The sequence below is a fragment of the Aethalodelphis obliquidens genome, unplaced genomic scaffold (assembly GCF_003676395.1).
Source record: "Aethalodelphis obliquidens isolate GAN/ISIS:26980383/991018 unplaced genomic scaffold, ASM367639v1 scaffold52, whole genome shotgun sequence".
In the NCBI taxonomy this organism is placed as follows: Eukaryota; Metazoa; Chordata; class Mammalia; order Artiodactyla; family Delphinidae; genus Aethalodelphis; species Aethalodelphis obliquidens.
This window is the reverse complement of record NW_020837996.1, coordinates 8,067,704-8,088,013: the sequence shown is the minus strand read 5'-3', so window position 1 is coordinate 8,088,013 and position 20,310 is coordinate 8,067,704. Positions and strand designations below refer to the sequence as shown.

The 20,310-nt window shown below is 36.9% G+C and overlaps 1 protein-coding gene and 1 non-coding gene across 4 annotated transcripts in view; both read left to right on the top strand.

Moving 5' to 3' along the window:
• LOC113608252 (teneurin-2-like) overlaps nucleotides 1-20,310 on the top strand; it is a 739,689-nt gene that overhangs the window by 376,452 nt on the left and 342,927 nt on the right. The window lies entirely within an intron of this gene.
• Nucleotides 2,953-3,024, top strand: TRNAA-UGC (transfer RNA alanine (anticodon UGC)). The gene has a single exon. It is a non-coding gene; the product is annotated as a tRNA-Ala (tRNA).

Here is a 20,310-nt window from a genome sequence, read left to right as displayed (position 1 = left end):
TAGTACAAGCTTGTTGATAGCTAGAATTTGACTGCTCTTTTAGTTCTCCCTCTCTCTTTCTCCTTTTTTTAGTAGACAAATCTCATTGGAGTCTCCAAATGCTTATTTTATTTTGCTTTCTGATGCTCCTGCCTTTACTTATTCAGTGAGTTCCTTACAGAAAGTTGCTTGCCTGAGTTGATTTAATTCATATCATATGAAAACTATTCTTGTACTTTTATGAAATTGATTCTGTTATTCACAATAATATTTTACCATTCTTATAACAATAAAATGACGGGATATTTTTGGACAGACTGTATGGTTCATATGAAAAAGAGCTAGGGAAAAAACGGTCTTTTTCAGAAAAATATCACTGGAGTAGCTAGCCATTTCAGAGCTGTAAATCACTTAGGAGAACATTTAGTTTAACCTCCTAAAGGAGAAAATTTGGGCCTAAAGCAATGAAACAAGCTGTGAAAACATCCATAAAACCTGTTGTATTGCTTAAATGAAACTAATCATAAGACATTAAATTGAATGTTAACTCTATATTTTGAAAAAAGAAAATTAACACTGTATTTAAAAATCTCATCTTGTGAAAAGAATTATAAGCAGTCTGAAATGAAGTAAATTATAACCAAAATTTCTTAATAATCAATGAACAGTAATAATAGTTAATAATAATGTCTTTTAATTATTCCAGGTAAGCATTTCCTCTTAAGAAGTATTAGACACTTGAGAGGTTATTTTGCAATGATATGGATTTTTCTTCCCCTTTAAAGTTCCTCCACATAAAAAATAATTAAATGCAATTAATATATGTAAAGTTCTTTTTTTTTTGGTGACATTTTTTCATAAAACCCTCTAGGACTCATTTGCAAAGCTGCTTTGAAGTTAATTTCAGGCAGGTCTTCCTGATTTGTAGTTGTGGTGAATTATTGTTAAACTGAAAGAAAAATATCTGAAAAACCCAAATCATCCAAACTTACCATTTATTTTATCTTTTGTTTAAATTGGTTTACTTTAAACCAGGCAAGTGATACTAAGTAGTTCAAGTCTCTCATAAATTAAACAGATGTGATGAAAATCTTTCTATGAATTAATATAGGATACAGCAGAATTGCTGTTTAATAATCCAGGTGTCTTCACCCAAAAACAGTATTAAGATACCTATCACCTCATTAAAATGTCCCTACAAATAAAAACCTCTTCCTGAGTGTTCTTTTCCTTTTAAACTGTCATTTGCATAATTGGGGGAAGGGTATTTTCATTATGCAAATGGTTTCTAAGGCTCAAATCAGAGGAGTTGCTTAATTGTCAGTGAATAGGTCAGTTTATACCTCCTCATTCATATTTGAAGTTTTAGTTGAAACCACTTAATGGCACAAGTGGCAAGCTTCTGTCTTGTAGCATAATTTAATTGATTGTGACCAGGATGTCAGGTTTACTTTAAACTTTCTATGCGTGTGTATTTGTGATTGACAACCAGCCTTTGTTGCCTGGTTAGAAAAGTAGAACTTCTTTTATGTCTTAAAATTATAAGGTCATTTTGAAGATATGTGTAATTCAGGGCAAGGCAGTTGACAACCCTGCCAGTGTCTCATTTCTAGAAATACAGTAAAATTCAGTAAATAAATACTTTGATGATCTTGGAAGAGGGACTCATATTGTACAATAGAATGTAAAACGCTTTACATAACACATGTACTCTTTTCAGATGGTTCATTATTAACAAGGAGTGTGTCTAATGAGCATTTTAGCTTCTTACTTAGAAAATATACTCAACTCTCAGTTATAGGCTTTTGGACTCTAGTTTGTGGATTATCTGTAACAAAATGTTAATCCCAGCCATGATTCTGAGTCAATTCCTTTGCTCAGGAATTGTAATTCATTTTTAATATTAGCCTTAGGGGTAGAAACGTGATTAGAAATGCAGAATAATGCTTCCATTCGAAACCAATTAAAACAACTTCTGATTCTCCAACTTAATGGATAATTCACAGCACTGCATTTCTCCATTAGGATAGATTGAATTTGATGTATTGAAGGATGATTTAAGACTTAGTCACTGAAATATATTTTAAGAAAACATTTAATTTTAGTTTTTACTGATGAGGAAAATTCTTAGTTTTGTGCGTCATTTGAAATATACGAAATTGCATTATGTCTTGGCAAAAGAAAAGTTCAGTTTCTGTTTTTGATCTGTTGCAAAAATGATGTTTCATGTAAACTGTACTATATTTGTTTTAAGCTAGCTATTCGTTGCCGTGCAATAAAGTATCATTTTACAGTATATAGAGAAACCATCACTTACAAAAGTTATTTATTTGTGGCAGTATTGTATAATCTGGTACTTTTTTTATTTCAGGCAGGGATAAAAAACACAGTTGAAAAGAAGATGGTTAATGGCATATTCTGTAAAGTCTTATTGTATTTGCTAGATTCATTGGCTTTACTTTTTAGAGACCTTAGTGTTTAAAACCAAAGATGGGAAATGTTATTACTCTTTGAATAAGTACCTGGCTTATTATTTGGTTATGAGTAGGTACCTTAGTAGGGAAATAAAACTTGATATATAAAAAGATTTTTAATAGTCTTCCAAGCTTGCAGACTGTGTTCCTTTCAGGCAGTATGCTCCACTGGGTTAGAAGGGACTTGCGTTGTTGAATGTCAAAGAAAAGCTTTTCTTCCACTCTGCAGCCCACTTATACGAAAGGAATGTGGGAAGGGAGCCTGTCAGATGTACTTTAAAATTAAGTAAAAAGAATTCTGTTTAACCATATTACTCATCTAGACCTTATTTCTTAACTGACCTTTCTTTCCAGCTGTTTTCCTAGGATGATTGGAATACTGAGTCAGGAAAACTACATTAATTCATTCATTTAAAAAAATTAAAAGGTATATATGTCCATGCCACTCTCTCACTTCATCCCAGCTTACCCTTTCCACTCCCCATGTCTTCAAGGGAATTCCCTGGCGGTCCAGTGGTTAGGACTCGGTGCTTGCACTGCCGGGGCCCAGGTTCAATCCCTGGTCAGGGAACTAAGATCCCACAAGCCGCAAAGCGCGACCAAAAAAAAAGAGTCCATTCTCTACCAAACGTAAAATACCTAGTGGGAAACAGCCGCATAGCACAGGGAGATCAGCGCGGTGCTCTGTGACCACCTAGAGGGTTGGGATAGGGAGGGTGGGAGGGAGATGCAAGAGGGAGGAGATATGGGGATGTATGTATATGTATAGCTGGTTCACTTTGTTATACAGCAGAAACTAACATATCATTGTAAAGCAATTATACCCCAATAAAGATGTTTAAAAAAAAATAAGTTGCAAAGGGATTCATAAGCAGATAATGACAAATAAATAGAGAAATATTAAACATGAAAAAAAAATTAAAAGGTCAAGAAAACGTCCACAGTGCAGATCATTAAGAAAAAAATAAAACCAAAAACATGTTTTTAAACAAAAGTTCTAGAAAGGAAGTTGGTTTTGGTTCTGTTTTCCTTTCAACTGGAACTCTGTGAGTCTCTTTGCTGCCTCAGTGTTTGCACAGCAATGTGCTATGGATTCAAGGGCTTTCTTCTGTAGTGTCTTTTACTGTTTCCACAGGCAGTGTGTATAATTTCATAGAAAGATCTGTTGAATGCTGGGAATGGTCTGTGGAGGGTAGAAAACGTCTAAAAGATGTAAAGATTTGTCCCCCGCTCCCTGGGTATCAAATATATTCATTTTATTAGTTTGTCAGTCAAGAGAATGCCAGTTTTTTATTGAAACCTGTAGGACATTCGCTAGGAGCACTGTTGAATAATACTTATAGAATGTTACTCTGTTTCCACCATTTTGGACTTTTAAAATGTGGGGTTTTTTGACTTCTAAGAAGGCAGATGAGAAGATAATGTGTAGTATAGCAAACTTTTACCTTAGCGCTATGTTTCTGATATGCTTAATTTAAAAAAACATTCATCTTTCCTTATTTTGATCTATATGGATGTGCTTGCTGACAATGAATGCTCATCCTTATCCGAACTGCTGAAATCTTTAATGAATTGTGGTAGGATGTAATAGAGCGGATGCAAACGCAAACCATTGAGCCTAGACTAGCTTTTTTAATCCTAAAGGACCTGAAGTCTTGGGTTCCCTCCCAACTTTACTGTCCTTTGAGCCAACCTGGGAGTCCTGGAATTGTGCATTCAGATCCCAGATATGTTATGGCCAGGCTAGCCAGGTTAATATACTTACTAAGATTTTTACAAAAATGTAAGAGGAACCGGATGCCCGATACTTTTTAGAAAACTTTTGGTCAGTTCAGCAGTAGAAGAGAATGTGCATACCCTTTTCCATTCTTAAACTGTCAAAATTGCTAAGTAGACTGGAGCTTGTTTCTTTGCAAGTATTTCCTTGCCCTTTTTCAAATTTTATTTTTAAAGCATATTGTTTTATTGTGTGATTTTACTTGATGAAAATGCTGAAGCATGGCATTGTCTAAAAGTAAAACAATGCAGAAAAGTAAAAAGAAGAAACTTTAAAAATCAGCCATATTCCCAGAACCTACATCTAACTGATATCAACATTTAAGTGGTATGTGTTCTTCCAGAGAAATGCATTTTTATTTACTTGTATGTACTTGTGCACATACTGGAGCATAGGTATATGATATATTTAACTTTATGTAATGAGTCACTTATTTATACAGCACTCCATATTCCTTCTTTTCACCTCATATTCTGTTATGCTTTTTTGGTCAATAAAAAATGTCAAAAATATAATTTCATGTCTGTGCAGTGCATGATTCTGTTTAATACATTTTAATTCATTTATTCATTCTCCTGCCATTGATTCCTTGCAGTTTTATAAATAATGGAAGTGCTTGCATTTTGAATATCATTATTGCCCTGCTTTAACATACATATTTCCATTTCTTTCTGCCTTATTCCTCCATTGCCCAGAATGACTGTGTCTCTTTGTCTGTTAATTTCAGGATCACATATATAGACTTAAGTCCCAAAGGCATTTCCCAGCTTTCAGTTAAAAGGATAAGCCTGTTGACTCTGTGAAAAGATTTTAAACCTGAGCATTTCCAATTTAAGGAAAAACGCTCACAGAAGTTAATTCTGGTGGAGCATATTTAATTTTTTTTTTTTTTCTTTTGCGGTACGCGGGCTTCTCACTGCTGTGGCCTCTCCCACCGCGGAGCACAGGCTCTGGACGCGCAGGCCCAGTGGCCATGGCTCCCGGGCCCAGCCGCTCCGCGGCATGTGGGATCCTCCCGGACCGGGGCACGAACCCGCATCCCCTGCATTGGTAGGCGGACTCCCAACCACTGCGCCACCAGGGAAGTCCCTAATCTTTTACCTTATTTGGCTGTTAATTTATGAATGCAATGCATGCATAGGCAAAACAAAAGTACAAAAGTATATATGTATCCAGTTCTCTGTATATATGTTGCTAGTTATTTCTGTTCATTGTTTTTTCAGTCTACCCCTCCCATACCATCTTGTGTTAACTTTTATGTTAATATTGTGATGCTTATCATTCCACACTTTAGTGTAGGCTTATATAAATAAATAATGAAATAAGATGCCCCACTCCCAGAAAAAAACATTCTGGTGCCTTATCATACCCATTATTTTCTAACGTACTCCACTTAAGCATGGTTAAATGTATATAACTATTTCATTCTTTTTACTGCACGTAATACAGTGATTCTGCTTATATGAGTTACCTCAAATGGTCAAATTCATGAAGACAGAAAGTAAAATAGTGGTTGTCAAGGGCTGGGGAGAGGAAGGAATGAGGAGTTGCTGTTTTAAAGGTACAGAATTCTTAGTTTGGGAAGATGGAAAAGTTCTGGAGATGGATGGTGGTGATAGTTGCACGAGAATGTGAATGTATTTAATGCCACTGAACCATATAGTTAAAAATAGTTAAAATGGTAAATTGTATGTTTTGCATATTTTACCCAAAAAATTAATAAATAAACATACATAAACGAGCACTTGAAAAAAATAGCACATAATACACCATCGTGCCCCAGGTGAGGTTCAATCTTTCCACCTTTTTTGGGCCCACTGGCTCCTGGTGTGTTTTACTTCTGTCAGCCAGTACCTGCTTCTCTCTGAAGGGCTTGGCTCCAGCAGCCAGGGCTGCTTTACACCTGCCTTGGGAGTAGCCCAGAACCAGCGACTGACAGTTGCAGGGGGCTACCTGTGACAACACTGAACGCGACCCCGGCAGTCTCCAGAACTTTTCTATGTGACTGAGCCAGTTACCTGCTGTGGGACGCTGCTTAAAATTGCAGAGTGGCCTCCCTCCCTTCCCTATCCCCCTCCCCTAGCTGTTTTTCCCAGGAGCACTTCCTAATGAATTATTTTTGTACAAATCTCATCTCAGAGCCTGTTTCTGGGGAACTCAGTCTAAGACATAGAGTGTGTATATGTTTTCTTCCCTGACAATGGACATTTAAATAGTTTATACTTTTGACTCTTACAGCCTTTTCTTCATCATTCAGACTTGTACACACATCTTTACATATGGTTGTTTTCCTTTGTTGGAGGATAGATGCATTCTAACATTGAGATAGCTGAGTAAAAGAGTTGATGTAGTTTTTAAATTTTAATAAACAGAGCCGGAAGAAAATCCTGAAAATGATGGCAGAAATTCATACCCCTTCCAGCAATGGATGAGTGTGCCTGCCTGTTTTCCTACACGTTAACCACATTGGGTGTTAACAGTTTTTAAAAATTTTCTTCATCTAATGAATCAGAAATGGTTCTGGTTATAATTTTTATTTACCTGATTCCTAGAGTAGTTGGACTTCCTTTCATATATATTTCATTTTTCATATCAGATTGGTTTGCCATTAGTTTTGCTATTCACGTTATCTTCGTGAATTGGCAGTCTATTCCACATTGGGTGTGCTGTCTCTTTCTTATCAATTTGTAGACTATCTTTGCGTTGGGATATCTTAATTCTTTGTCTCCATGTATATTGAAACTATGTTCTTCCAGCTGTCATTTGTTTGGACTTTGTACTGAGGATGTTTCCTTAGAAACATCCTCGGTTTGGGAACCGTGCCTGCCCATTTGCTCCCCAGGGTATTGATGTACACATTTGTGAATCATATGCATCGTTCCTATTTGGGTCAGTGTGCACAACTTGAGTAAGTGCAGACCATCCTATTTATAGGCTTACGCTTTAGGAATTCCCACAACAAAGCTTTTAGCATGAGTCCTGCAGGCTGTCCCACTTACAGCTTTGTGCTTCACATCAACACATGAGAGGAGGAAAGGGATCAGAGGCCTGGCTGTCCAAGTGTGTGGTTATCAGGCACTTGTGAGAAAATGAGCTTCCATCCGAAAACGTGAGAGGATCAACTCCACTGTGCCATACGTTTCAACTCATTTACACCCTTCCACAGACACATGAGCTCCCAAGTTAAATTTTAGGCTCGAATTATCTGTTGTGATAGTTTATATTGATTACATGATCAGCTGCACATGGGCACAGGCCCAGACACGCACCCGCCCTACCCTGTTCCATCCCCTCCCTTGGTTAACCTGAGCAAAGAAATAGAAACGTTCTTTCTTCCACTTTGGACTCCTTTTTGCCTTTCAACTTTTATTTCCTTTCTAACCCATTTATTAATTTTTCCATATTACTGTGCCTCTCTGCTTATTTTTAATAATTAGAAGTATAAAAATATTTACTTTTCAAAACAAATCCATTTCTACATAATTAACAGACATTTTTGCCATGTACACTTTTTTCCTTTGGAATAAAGTGTTAAAAATACAAAATAATACATAAGCAAAGAATAATTAAACTAAATGATATTTAAACGATGGATTTCTGTATCTAGTTTGTACCCCTCAATGATAGTATAATTAAGTGACATGGTCCCAGCTTTATGGAGATAGTCTTTTAAATCTCCAGATTCCTCAAAGCTTCTTTGGCCTTGGGGTTGTCGAACTTGCTTTTTTATTGATCTTTGCATTTCAACTTATGCACCTAAAGTTTTCTCCCCGCATCACAGGAGAGGAACAACCCCGTGATACACGTATACGTTTCCTAATTAAAGCTTAAATCTAGTTCCCAGCAATTGCGCTTCTGAAATGTTGGAACCACAGGGTGAAATATTTTTAACTTTTTCCATCCATCACATTGGTTTTTAGGTTTCTAGTAATGTCAGCCAGAAAAATATCTGCATTAGGAGCATTTCTTCATAGAGACTGCTACTACATTTATTAAATGGGTAAGTTAGTATTAAAGATATCACTGGAATTTATCCCAAAATGTAACTGAATTTTTTATCGGTTTTAGGGTACAGTTCTTAGTTGTTCAGTTCAGATATGAACCATAGGAAGTAAAGAATGTAGCACAAGTTGGTGTCAGAACAGCAGTAAAATTTTACAAAGGAATTCTGTCTTTTAGAACGTCAAACCCTTTGCCCAGAGATACGTTCCGTTTGGTATTTTAATGGACAGCTTCTTGGATATGTGAACTAGGATGGCAGTGCTAGGTGAGAGCATATGGAGTGTTACTTTTTGGCAACTAATTCATTATTTCGAAAATGAATAAAAATCTCCTGCTTGAATACCTAATAGAGTTGGCTCTTCTGCTGCTTTGTGGCTATTTGGGCAAACCTCTAGTTCCTCCTTTAAAAATTTAATCATGGTATTTTATATTCCTCCCCAAAGAAGTACTATATTTGTTTTAAATAGGAAGAAATGTTTTGATTCTATTTCTTCACTCTTTTTCCTTTTGTGTAACACAACTTTTATGAAACTAGGGCTATTGTTTAAACATGACAACAACGAAGGCCACAGCTTTTTGGATGAACGATGTTAAAGTGATACAATAGCAAATGATAAACAAATGTTAGGCTTTAGTCTGTGCCTGGTGTTTTGCCCAGCACTTTATAAAGCGTTACACCATTTATTCCTCATAACGCCCATGTGCACAGGTAGTATAGTTATCCTTGTTTTATAGATGTGTAGAGAAAAACTTTAATAGGTCAGGTAACCTGGTCATACTAATAACGTACCTTGGCTAATAAGGTAAAATTCCACAATTCCTTATTTGGAGTTTAGGACTTTTGGAATTATAAATTCTTTAGAGAGACGATGTTAATGCCTTTTTGTTCTTGCACTAACTCAAGCTAACTGCTCATTACTACACCCTCTGCTTTTCTTGTGCAAGGAAATGGTTAACACCGTTGACCTCGAGCAGGAGCCATTGTAAATGACAAAAAATGGTGAAATCCATAAACTTGTAAGCAATGAGTTATAGCTTTGTAATTCCTTTGTACTATTAGTCCTGTTTAATAAACCTTGTCTTCGTCACACAAAGGCAAACTTAAACCTAGCTATGGGTCATAATGTCTACAGTTCCCAGTGTGAATGCTTAAATGTTTGGGTTTTATTTATAGGAGCCTGAACATGTACAGTGTTTCAGTATTTATGGAAAGGTGCTCACTGTGGGTTTGAAAATGGAGTCTTACATGTCAATAATAGTAAGTCTTCGTGTTCTTTGGGCACTTGGTGAGAGAGGCTGAGAATCTTGCTCAGAGGGGATCTGGAGCCACAGCAGTTAAGCCAGGACAAGGCAAGGGTGAGAGGGAGTCCTTCTTGTGTGTTATATATATTTGCCGTGGCAGCCAAAGATTGGGAGTCCCTCTTCTCCCTGCTAACAGGAGAATTTGGGGCCAGATATGAAGTTGGAGGTTTTGTCCCTTCTATTAGGAATCGAGTTACGTTGATTTCTTTGGTGAACTCACTTGGCAGGTGACATATATTATGGTTTCATTTCCTATCCGAGAAACTAATGTTAGTAGTATAGATTTATGTCACAGGATATGATCTGTTATTAGATTACTTTTGTCTTTGTTGTGGAATCAAGGTTATTGCAAAGTGCATCATTCTGTTGGCTGTGAATTAGCTAAGGCATATTGTCATGGTTGATGGCCATGAAAGCTTTCAGCTTAGTCCTCTCTTCTGACTGTTGGTCCTCTTCTGTTGCTACCAAGATTCATCTCCTTGTGGGGTTGTGGCCTCTCAGTAATCATAAAAATCAGAATACAGAAGACAAAAACAATTTGGCTTACAGCACATTCACAGATTTTATTGGCCTTTTACCATTTCTTTCTCTATAGAAGTCTTGCAGTGCCCCAGATCAAACACACTTGGAATGAAAAGCTTTCACAAAGATAATCACTAAACTGAGTATGTCCATTGATTCCATTTTCCTTCCACACTGAACTCTAGTGCCTGCATCCAGCCATCATTTAACACATATTTATCAAGTGCTTCCAATACATCAGGCATGCCGTTGGTTCTGGAAATACCATGGTGACTAAGGCTGACAAGATCCGCTTGCTCTCAGAGCTCATATTCTCATGAGGAGAAGACAGATCATATCATATAAACAATCGGTATCAAGACAATTTCAGATGGTAGTAATTCAATAGATATAACAAATGCATAGTGTACATAGGGAGTGATGGGGCTGCGAAAGGGGTTTATTGTAGTCAGGGGAAAACTCTCAGAGGAGGTGACATGACCTGAAATCTGAGTGATGAGAAGGAATCAGATGTAAAAATTCTGGAGGAAGAGATTCCAAGCAGAGGGATTCTAAGGCTGCCATGGAAGGTTGTGTAGTATGTGCAGTGAACAAAGGCCCCTGGCCAAGGCAGAAGTAGGGGCTGAAATCTCATGCTTCTCTTACAAAGTTATGCTATCAGGCAAGGGGCTACATCTTCACAGAGAACATCAGGACTTTTTAAAATTTTAACCACAAAAACTGTTCCTCTTGCCAAGCCATGTACCTGAGGGGACCATGTCCACCAAGGGGGTATGTATGTGAGTTTTGTTTTGCTTTGTTTTGACCAAAGACCACTTTATAGGCTATAGTTTTGAGTGAATTAGGTGTGTAAAGTTGACTTCTTAGAGCTTAATTAGATTGTAAGATTACTATTGATATATCATTGCAACGGATGTATAATAAAGCTTTCAAATATGATACATTCATCAGGGAATGTTGAAAAGCTTCTTGTGAGAACATAGCAGGTTGGCAAACTGAAGTACCTAGTATTGCAAAACACTGATACCATCAGTAAAATCTGAAGTGGAACAAGTACATTGTCATTGACTGAATGAATCAGGATTCAAATGCATTATATTTTGTGAAAAGCATGTATTAGATTGTAGGACTTAGGAATTATTTACTGGTGTTTGATGCCATCTCAGAAAACCATTCATTTCCCCCCCAAATGATCATGAGCTTTATAAGAGGAAGACCCTGACAAATATTTTTGGACTTAACGTTTCTGAACATCACAGAATTTGAATTTGACAATGGTTTTTGGAGAAAGGTAGAATAAAGCATGGGGTCTTTTAGGCTTAACAGAAGAGGAGAAGATTGTAGTAATCTGCTCTTAGCTCTAGGGAAAAGAAATGAAAAAACAAACAAACAAACAAACAAACACTGAATTCAGTGAGTCTTAATTTTCTCACTCTTCCTTCCCCCTTTCCCTAACTGTATTATAAAAGATCTGGCCCAATAAGGGAGTCTGCTTAAGGATTAGTTCCCTATTCACATAAGGAAGGTTGATAGTTTGGGCAGGCCTGTGTTCTGAATTTTAATGGATTCCCCTCCCTTCCATCCCCCCCCCACCAACCGGGTGAGGAGAGGTAAGAAACAAATGGGCCAAACAGACTAAACAGTACAATAACCCTACAGAACCCTGTTACATAAAGAGAAAGAACCCAGATTAGATACTTCAACGTGAACAGATGTGGCTGGTTAATTCAGCTGCCCTGACCAAGCGATTAAGGGAATTAAACCTGGCCTGTTTCATTACGCTGAGTATCCTTATACCTACTCTTCTTTCGAGATACAATGCTGCTTGGAGTCTAAGAGTTATCATCCGAGACCAGGGTGAAACCAAACATTATCAATCCCAGATGTGACATTTCACCTTTTCCCTTAAATAAATGCATTTGTGAACGTAGGAAGCTTCTGCAGAGTCTACCTAAATTAATCCCTTTTTAAAAGGGTACGCAAAAACTGTTACAGGTTTGCTTTGTGATTTAGCTGTCTATTAGAAGGGTCTAAAATTTATATAAACCATCATTATACAAACCTGTTCTCTAGCTTTAATGAAAGACTTTCTTGCATGTAGTTTACACTATATATATGAAGTGTGTAGATGGTTTAAACGTTTTTCCAGCACATACTAGAGTCTCACTGAATGTCTTTAATTAGTGAATGTAAGAATGACAGGACTAATCTTTTGGTTTCCTATGATATTTTGAAACTCTAAATGTTTTTGTTTTTTTAAGTGGTTGGGAAAAAAAGAATCTTTTCTTCAAAATGCCACACTTTTCTAAAATGTGATGGCAACATAGGGAACACAGTTAGTTCTTTTTAGTTATATCCTTGCCGAGGACAACATTTATGATCATTTTTTAGAGTTAAGTAGGGGTAGTAAACATTCTTTGCACAATGATATTTTAGCATGCAGGTGTTTGGCTGAGATTCCAACCTAGAAATCACTTTTTAAGCATAGGTATTTCTTCAAAGAGCATATGAAACGTCATAATCATAGCATACTAATACATTTTATGTTATATCTACCATTTATTCATACACTTCCCAGGATTACTGGATGGTCTTCTTTGTAAATTCTTTGAATTCTTTGTAAAATAAGCTTGGAAAACTGTTTAGCCATTACTTAGAAAATTGTCATTATGTAAGATAATACATGATTTCTGTAAAGTATTTGCACCTTGTAGTTTGTTTCTTTGTTTGACATCTTGCCATCTGTGTTTTCATGGTAAGGATACCAGCATGTACCATTGTGCACCTATTCCAAGTGGGTAAATCAAATCATTATGCTACAAGGACAAGATGTAAGGTTTTTGGTTTTTTCCCCCTCTGATTTGAATAGACTCACTGCTTCTATAGTCTGCAGTGTTGAGTCATCATGGTACTAACTCCAAATATATCAAGCCATTTCCCTTTCTGTCTCTCTTGTACCAATTTACTTTTCCCTCTTCTGCCCTGAGTAATCCTCAGAGGCTCACAAAGTGAGGAAAATTCTAGTGTTGGAATAGAGATGGAGGCCTCCTGTCTGCTGTCCTTACCTGAAAAATCATTAGTGTTCACTGTTAATCTTATTGACAAATGCCATTTCTTATGATAGTCTCTTTAATTTCTGTTTGTTTGTTTGTTTTTGCATGTATTAGAAAGGAGCTAGGACCCAAAACAAAAGAATTCCTAATTATGTGGGTAAAATACAAAATGAATGCACTTTACATTTGTAAGAATAGTTTTTCTCCTCTCTCATTTGTGGGTTGAAGGAAAAAGGTTGATAAACCTGAGCTATTTCTTGTTTAATGAAACTTAAGTCATGAAACTAGGGTGGATCCATTCACTATGGCTGCTAACTCCCTCCTGGTTATTGGAACTGTCCTTGGAAGAAAGGATAAAGGAAAATGCTTTCATTCTTACTAATATCATCACTCATCTTAATGAGGTTAAGATAGATTTCCCTATGAGAGCAAGACACTTTTGTTTATGCCAAAGCCCACCTGATTACTACCTAATGAGAAAATGGGATTTGGTGATACCTGGATTGCAGAAGATTATTTGTCATGCATGTTCCTTAGAGATTTGTCAGCAGCTAACAGTGATGCCTCAGATTAAGGTACCTACTCACACCCCAAATTAGAGCCTCTCAGCTTCTTGCCCTTCCTGTCTTGGCTATAAGAGGTGGGAAAAAAAAAAAATATATATATATATATATATATATGTTATGAGTATTTCCTTCAGCAATTTGATTGACTAGTAGGTATTTTCCCTTTCTGGTCTTATTACAAATAAATATTCTTCACCTTGAATATTATACGTGGGATTTTTCTTGTCTCCTGAGATGAATCAGTATATTTCAACTAGATTACTTTTGTCAAAATAAACAGACCAATTTCCAACCCAGTGTTCTTGTGCTCCTTTAGCCATATAACTAAAGAACACCAGGGGAAATCTGAATTATTTATCTGGAAGCACTGTGATATAATTATTTATATTGCAATAGAAAATTAGATGATTTTTACTCTAAATGTTGTATGCGCAGCCCCATCATATTTTACACAGTGTTTGTAAGTGTGTGTCCATTTTCTAGACATTTTGTCCAGTGGGAATTGATATTCATTGAAATCAGTGAAAATAACTAACATCCATTGAATACTTACTGTGTGCCATACACTTGCTATATTAGCCCATATAATCCTCAGAACAGCACTGCGAGATACGTATATTCTCATTCTGAAATTTAGAGAAGTATTTTAAGTATTCAGATGCTTTTAGGTATAAGGAATAGTCTGATAGAAACTGATGAAAGCAATAAGGAAGTTTTGTCTTATATAACTGGAAATCTAGAAATGTATCAGGCAGGATCCAGTTAGAGTTCTGGCTTACTTTTGTGTGTGTGTGTGTGTGTGTGTGTGTGTGTGTGTGTGTGCCATTTTACTCAATCGGTCCTGATCTCTGTGTCGGTATTGTCCTCAGATTATTTTTCCTAATGGTTAGAAGAGAGCTGTCAAGATTCACTGGAGCAAAATACTTCCTTGTTCATATCCAGTGGTAGAGAGAAACTGGCTCCCTATTAGTCTCCGGGGAAAGGAAGAATTTTACAAGAAACCTCTATCGTAAGCCTTTATTCAAATCACACTGATCACTCCTGATCTCCTGCCCATTCTTGAGCCGATCACTGGCGAAATAGAAGTGGATTACTGTGATAAAGTTTATACATATCAGAGCTCGGGCCTGAAGGTGAAGGTGGGGGTCATAAGGAGGATGGGATAACTGAACACGGTTGAGATTCCCTGGAGAAGAGGGGAAGCATGCATGGGTTCTAGGTAAAAATCATTGTACATAGCAGAGGGAACCGGGTGATCTATAAGGCCTTCTTACTACTTACTGGTGGTCCCTAGTGGTAAATCTAGGTCTTTTTCATTTCAGAAGCCCAGGCTTCTTTATTGTCTCTTGTGATGGATATCCGGTCTTATTTAGGAGAATATATTTTCAATAAGACTTTAAAAGTAATCTGAGTAACCTTGGACATGTCATTTTCTCTTGGTCTCAGTTTCCCTATGCATACAAAGTAAGAGTGAATTGAAATATTTTAGGTTTGGGCACAATTACTCTGCCACTATAGCATGAAAGCAGGCATGGGCGACATGTAAATGAATGGGCGTAGCTGTGTTCCAAAACACATTATTTACAGTAACAGGTGGTGACCCATGGATTCTAGTTTGCCAACCCCTGAACTGGATGAGTTCTAATGTCTCTCTACTCTAAAGTGTAGGCTTCCGATTATATACATCAGTAGCAGTTTTAATATACATTTTGAATCAGAAACTTTTATTCTAGCTGAACTTCTATATTTAATATAACAGATTTAAGAGATATTAAAATTCATAATTGCTAAGACTTTACATTGTGTATTTCCTAGTATAAAATTTTAAAATTTATCCTCTGTAATTTGAATATCTGCAGGAAGTTTGTCTTATTTGGAGTTGTCATAGCATTCTAGAAACATTTTCTCCCAGATCATGTTGACACTTGTGAAAGTAACATTCCTGTCTTTACTGGCATGTTAACCTGATGGAGATGACAAATCCATGTCAATAAAGGTAGGATAAAGGCCTAGGAAAAGAGAAAATGCAGGAGAGACCCTCAGCTGTTTATCGACATGTGATTATCAGGTGTCCATCTTTTATAAAAAACAAACTTGCTCATGGAAAATAACATTGAATAGTCTTTTACAGTTCCTAATCTTCTTCATAATGTAGTCTTCTCTTAATTATAAAATGTGCAAGTAGATAAAGGGTATATAAAGCCACTCAATCACCTTCATTAACATTAAATGAACTACATTGCATATAAAAAGACTTGTTCAGTCAATTTCCCCTGAAATAATATATCACAATTCTTGTTACTCCCAGAGTAAAATAAATTGGTTTTAGTGTTTCATTTTAGTGGGTCAGTGTTACACCCATAGCAAAGAGACAGGTGCTTGACAGACAACAAGAAAACTATCAAAGAGCTTGATAGCTGAAAAGCCGTCTTACCTGTTTCTTTTTTCCCCCTAAATTCCACTTAAAAAAAAAAAAAATATATATATATATATATACACACACACACACACACACACACACACACACACACACACACACACACCAGACATCATCTTTGAGTCATAGAATGAATAGACTAATGAAGGTTCATTATGATCATAGTGTATGCCCTTTGCTTCTACTAAGAACAATAACTCATGAGAAATAGAGATTTTAATTTTAGGAATGCATATAAGTAATCACTCATTCATTCGTCCACATGTGTAAAATTGCAAATAACATGTGAGGAGATGAGATTTCTGCCTCACTCTAATCTGTGTATCTTGATTCACTCTCACTGCCATGGAAATATTTGGGGGAAAATATCTAGAGTGTCTAAAGAAAAAAAAGTGAAAGAAAACTTAAGGATGATCAGAACTTTTGAAGAGGGCAACCAGGTGGCAGAGGTCTGGAAGACTGTACCACAGTCTAGTTGATCGGGAAAAAAAGGCAATTCCATTCTTGCAGCTCCAATTCCCACATTTGTAAAATGAGACAATAACTTTCAGAGGCCTGTAAAAATCAAATGAGGTAATATATGTGAAAATGCTTTGTAATCTAATGTGGTTGTATTGAAATGAAGGATTTAAAAATCTTTCCCGGAGTAGATTCCTTCTGAGGTCTGGTCTGCACACATAGAGGCAAGCTCTGTCTTACTATTTTCTATCTATGTTGCTAATTCTTCTCTTCACTTTGATTTACCTTGTCTACAGATTACAGGCTTAGATTAAGGCATATTCTCTTTTACTTATTCATCCATCCATCCATCCATCCATCCATCCATCCACCTATCCACCCATCCATTTATTCACTCAACATTTGTTTTCTATTATTTAGAGGGGATTGAGGTGAGTCTCCAAAAAAGTAGCAATGATTCAACAGCCTGAATGGATGTTTTCTCCAGAGGGAAGGGCCTTCTGGAGAAATTGATGTAGGCAAGGTCAGAGAAGAATATGAGTGGCTAAGTCATTTGCTGTGGTTAGATGCCTGAGTGGGCATCACCATGGCCTGGTAAGGTTGGTTGGGGAGAGATTGTGAAAGACTCTCCTGAGCTATTGGCACTTCTTCTTGGAAGGAACAAACAGCACAGTTCTAGAAATTTAGAGTGCTTCCATGAAGATTCTGGGGCTCTCAAGCCCTCAAAATTAGAATAAATTAATTTGACAAGCTTTGTTTCCTTCCAAAAAAAAAAAAAGAAAAGAAAAAAGAATTCTATTCAGGGCCAAGAGCAAGAAGGTAATCTACCAAATTCTAGTCCTTTGGGGGTGGGAGGTGGTGTAGGTCAGGGGAAAAGAAAAGAATGATAAAAAATGGAGGAAGAATAATAAAATATGGGAGAGTGTCAAAAAGATTTTTCCTATCTCTAAACTTTACATAGATCCAGCTCTATGCCCTGAAATTAGAGATATCCACCTAGTTTAAAGTTCTTTATCTTCTGGCCGGTCCTGTCATGTCACCATTATAAGTGTCACCACGTATAATACATTTTCTATGGGAAAATTATTCCAAGTGAAATTTACTCACAAACACTTTTGAGACATAGCATTGTCAGTGAGCAGATAGTCAGCCTTGAGCTCAGGAAGAATTCTCCTCTGTACACTGAAACACCTGAAAGTCAACATTCTATATGCCTGATGACTCAAGTTACTGGAAGTCATTTTGGAAGCTACAGAATAGCATTAAGAATGCTAGGAAGGGGCTTCCCTGGTGGTGCAGTGGTTAAGAACCCTCCTGCCAATGCAGGGGACACTGGTTCGAGCCCTGGTCCGGGAAGATCCCACATGCTGCAGAGCAGCTAAGGCCGTGAGCCACAACTACTGAACCTGTGCTCTAGAGCCCATGAGCCACAACTACTGAGCCTGCACTCTAGAGCCTGTGAGCCACAATTACTGAGCCTGCGTGCCACAACTACTGAAGCCCACGCACCTAGAGCCCGTGCTCCGCAGCAAGAGAAGCCACCGCAATGAGAAGCCCACACATTGCAACGAAGAGCAGCCCCCACTCGATGCAACTAAAGATAGCCCGTGTGCAGCAACGGAAGCCCAATGCAGCCATAAATAAATAAATTTCTTAAAAAAAAAGAATGCTAGGAAGAAACTTGGAAATACTTTTTCCTCTTTTTGTTTCATAGCTGAAGAAAGAGGTTCACAGATGTGCAGTCCCTGGGTGTATTTGGTCTGCCCAGACACTCTCTATCCAGAAACTGTGAGCAAGCTTTGCCTCACAGGGTAGAACAAAGGAAATCTTAAGGAATCTCTCCAAAATGGGCGAAAGATTACATTAGTCATTTCATCCCTTTGGATCTTAGAATCTTATCTGTAAAATAAAGACTGTGGGCCAGATGAATTATAAGAGCCTCTTTATTGGCTAATTGAGCCTTCCTTTTGGAGATGTGGGTGTTCGCTGGTTTGAGTTGGAGGCAAAGTGAATTACCTCTCCTGTCTGTCTGTTCTTACCAAAGTTTGCCCATGGCTGATTTCGTAGGGAAGCACTGAAAGACAGTGATGAAAGTTCGTATATATCCTGTGTCTGCGGCATGTTTTATTCATTGCATAAAGAGGTCTTTTTTGAAAGAGGTATCAAAGGGATAGAGAATACCCTTAAAAGAAGACCTAAATTTCCTCCCGCTCTAAACACGCATAACCTTTCACATAAAATAAGGCAGACAGGTGAGTTGTCAGGAAGTAAGTCAGGAAAAAGAAATGACTTATTTCTTTAATTTGGGGGATGGAATGATGTATCTGAGTTAAATTTACTCAAATGATTGCTGCTGCAGAACCAAAATACAGTAGTACAGGAAATTAATTGTGGTAAAAATTTAAAATGCTATAAAGAACTGTGTTAATTTAATTTCCCGTTAACTTTGTGGAATGTACAGAACATAAAATTCACAGAATGACTCATAAAGCTGGTGGTATACTTTACTCTTCTGACTGTGAGGCTGTAGTCTCACCTTCATTTTGTTGTACTTTTTTTTTTTTTTCTTTTTTTTTTTTTTTTTTTTTTTGGTCTCTGCATCCAAAAAGGGCATCACAAATTACACCATATGTTACTCTTCTGGATCTGGCAAACTTTTGTTCATGAACCTAAACCTGAATTAAATTTCTCTGTCTCAACTTTCTGTAAAACGCATAGGTGTTTGCCTATATTTATTTGTCTTTGAGGGGTTCCTGCTCATCGATTTTAGCTCTTTTTTGAAAGATTGTAGAGCAAATATCAAGGCTCTGGAGCTAGAACACCTGGAGTAGAATTCTGGTTCTGCTGTGTACTAACAGTGTGGCCCTGGGCAAGGTACTTAACTTCTCTGTGCCTCAGTGCTTCATCTGGAAGATGGGAATGATGAGAGAACCACAATTCATAGAAACTAGAGGATTAAGTAATTTAAAGCATATGAAGTGCTCAGAACAAGATCTGATGCATAATATATGCTTAGAGGATGCTAGTTCTTATTATTGTTATCGTTGTTGTTATTTTGTCTTGATTAAATTATCCAGATTGCAGTGGAAGTTCACATAAGTTTATGTTCTTCAACACCTATGTACAGGGTCTTCATATCACATTTTATCTGCCCTTGAACTTACCTCTGTGTATCTACTATCAAAAAAAAAAGAGGAAGTTTTTGCATCCAAGGGACTTCAACATCTACTTGTTAAAACAAGACTCACCCCCCAATTTTCAAAACCCAGAAACAGAGTAATTGAATAACAAACTCTAATATAATGGTTCAAATTGAATACCCAGATGAAAAATCCATTGGAATTCATCAAGGCAGGGTTTTTTTAAAGTTGGTGCAGCCCAGTGTTGAATCTAGCTTGCAAATATGGTTCACATGTATGATTGCCAGATATGAGGATTGTCAGAGGACACACAGTGAAATCTGAATTCCCAAGTAAGCAACCAATTGTTTTTAGTATAAGTATATCCTATGCAACACTTAGGACATTCTTAAACTAAAATATTATTCATTGTTCATCTAAAATTCAAAATAAAATGGATTGCTATAGTTTTATTTGCTGATTGTGGCAATTCAGTTCACACTGGTGTCTTTATAAAAGTAGGTATTCATTGCCTACTTCTAAATTTTGGAAGATTTTACATAGAAATACAAATTCTTATCTTTTTTTTTTTTTTTTTTTTTTTTTTTTTTTTTTTTTTT